Raw genomic sequence first — 3,067 nt, forward strand, 5'->3', positions numbered from 1 at the left:
AAAAACCCTCCTTATTCTAAAAACTGAAATTTACACAGAGCTTAAAAAAGAAAGTGGGGGGGAGCTAAAATATAGGTCACAAGAGCGCCCTGCGAGGACCACAGGGGACGGACACTCGAAATGTCCCGCGAGGCCCAGAGCCCCGGCCCCGAGCAGGACAAGAGCATTCGGCACGTCTGAAAGTTCCATTGTCGGTCTTTTTTTTTTTTTTTTTTTTTCTGAAGTTTATTTTGAGAGACAGAGCGAGCGAGCAGGGGGCAGAGAGAGGGAGGGAGAGAGAATCCCAAGCAGGCTCCACACTGTCAGTGCAAAGAGCCTGGCACGGGGCTCGAACCCACAAACCATGAGATCATGACTTGAGCCAAAATCAAGAGTCAGGTGCTTGACCGACTGGGCGCCCCAGGCACCCCTCATTGTCTTTCTCGATCTTTGCACAGCTCAGTGGTTGTTTTAATTTTTGTTTTCTTTTCTACACGATTCTACGGCGACACAGTTGAGGATGGGCATGGGGTTGAGAACCAGGAAGTCAGAGTTCAAACGCCGCTACCGGGGCGCCTGGGTGGCTCAGTCGGTTGAGTGTCTGACTTCGGCTCAGGTCAGATCTCACGTTTGTGGGTTCAAGCCCCGCGTCGGGCTCTGTGCTGATAGCTCAGAGCCTGGAGCTGCTTCAGATTCTGTGTCTCCCTCTCTCTCTGCCCCTGCCCGCTCATGCTCTGTCTCTGTCTCAAAAATAAATAAAACAATAAAAAAAAAAAAAAGACAAAAAAAACGCCGCTACTTCCCTGATAAATAAATACCTGTGCCCGCGGGTTGTGTCCGGGCCCTCTGGCACCACACATCTGTGGCGGATGCACTCGGTACGATGCCAGGCTCAAAGGACCTGCTTCTAACAAGTCACAGGTAGTTACTACCACGAGCAAAACTTGTGTCGCAAGAGTCCTAGCAAGCTGGCCTGCCGGTTCTAACGGAAACGGTGCTGGGTTTCGTTTGCTGCTGGAGAATCAGTTCCGATCCAGGCTAAGGACTCCTGCTCGGACGTCACTTGCCGAGAGGGTGACCAGCACCGGTTTGGTGACCCTGACCGGACACTGTCCTTGAGGCTGCAACAGGGATGAAGTTACGTTGAACAAAGAGAGAACGTTTCTTGAGAGAAAGTGGTCTGAGTGAGGGTGCCTCTCCTCGCCCAAGGCCCGGGGGAGACTCGAGGGGTCTCAGGGGGTTGGGGTGACGGTGGACCAGAGGCCAACTTGCATCTGAAACTGGCTTTGCCGAGTGAGGACTGTCGTCCACTGGCAGAGGGAGCACAGGCCCCGAGGGGACCAGGGGTCAGGTTCCCGTGGACAGGGAGTGGGGGCTCGGGGGGACCCCACCCAGAGTGAAGGGATCCCGCGTTACTGTCAGCCTCTGAGCTCGGGGACGGGGTGGGCTGTTTTCATCACAACAGTGTCTAAAAAACCCCACAAAAGCATCCTCAGAAGGGCCGGCTTCAAGCAGGTGCGCTGGCCTGGGGATCCCAGTGCGGTGGGGTGACGCCCGCCCGGCTCACCCCAGCCATGGGGGGCCGGGGCCTCAGCGGGGGGCGGGGGAGGGCGAGAGGCGGGCTGGGCCGGAGGAAGGGAGGCCAAGCTCACAGGGGTCGGGGCACGCCGGCCGCCCTCAGGAGGCCAGCCTCCGTGACTAAACGTGGCCGGGAAAGCTTTCATCGGAACAGTGGCCAGGGAGTCACGGCGCCCTGGAGCGGCCGGGGGGCCGGGAGGCACCAGCAGGGCTGGGTGGGTGAACTGCCTCTTGGACACAACAGATCAGACCGGATGTGCTGTGTTTGCCGTGGTGTGAATGCTCCCGCCACGGCCAAACTCAGGTGTCAGCGTAATGCCGCTGAACGCAGACCTGGAGACAGATACACGCCCTTGGGTCTTGTAAGCAGGTGTGAGGGGGTGTGAGCAGGTGTGAGCAGGCTGAACAGGTTTGAGCATGTGAGTGTGAGCAGGTGTGAGTGGTGTGAGTAGGTGTGAGCAGGTGTGAGCGGGTGTGAACTGGTGGGGGCAGGTGTGAGCGGGTGTGACCCAGTGTGAGCCGGCTCCGGCACACCCAGAAGAGGTCTGAGGGCGCAGCGGGGTAAGAACGCGCCCTTCCCCTCTGTGCCCGCTGGAGTTCTGCCTCTTTAAGGCATTGGTTTCCCTGCTCTACTGTCCTTGGTGGCACGCCTCGCTCTCCATGCACGTGTGGCCTCTTCGTTTTGCCCCCAGACGTCCCGGTGCAGACCCGGCACGCTGTTTCCATCACTGCTTGAGCTCTGCTGCACGAGCCTGCCTAGGTCTGTCTCCAAACAGGCTCTCAGTATTTGTTGGATGAATCCATAAATGCATGAATGGCACACCTCCTCCAGGAAGCCCTCCCAGCTCCCAGGCGAGGACAGGCCTCCTTGCTGCACACTCGGACAATGCCACGGACGTTGCAATGCCTCACAGATAACTCTGACCTGAAGTTCTGTGGGCTGCAGATGTGTCCCCCCTGCCGCGTCCCCCGCACAGGCTCCGCCCCCGGCACCTAGCAGACCCCGAGTGAACGCGTAATTATCGCATGCTCTGTGGTGGCAGGACCACAGGCCGTGGGCTTCAGCGGGGGCCCACGGCGTCCCCTTCCGTTTCGCTCAGGTCGGCAGGTGGCCGGCTCTCAGCTGTTACTGACCTACCGACGTCCAGTCCACGCGGTTGTCACACAGGGTCCACAGGGTCCACAGGGTCCACAGGGCCGGGGCCGGGGCAGCGGCCGCCCCAGACACTGCCGGGCACCGTGCCAGCCAGAAGGACGAGAACAGGGTGCGGTCGAGAAAAGGCAGAAAGTGCTCCTGCTCACGAGGGACCCACGTCGCCTCCGCCGGCGCCCCCCACGCGTGTCCTGGAGGAGGGGACCTGACGTGCTCGCTGAGCAGCCCGCGCCCAGGCTGGAAGCGCTCGGACATGACACAGGACGCCGCCAGCCCTGGGCCGCCGGAGGGCCGAGTGCACGGCCCAGCCAGGCGGCGTCCCGAGCAGGCACGCAGGCCCCGCTCAGGGGGACCCCC

This window comes from Suricata suricatta, chromosome 11 (assembly GCF_006229205.1).
Source record: "Suricata suricatta isolate VVHF042 chromosome 11, meerkat_22Aug2017_6uvM2_HiC, whole genome shotgun sequence".
Taxonomy (NCBI): Eukaryota; Metazoa; Chordata; class Mammalia; order Carnivora; family Herpestidae; genus Suricata; species Suricata suricatta.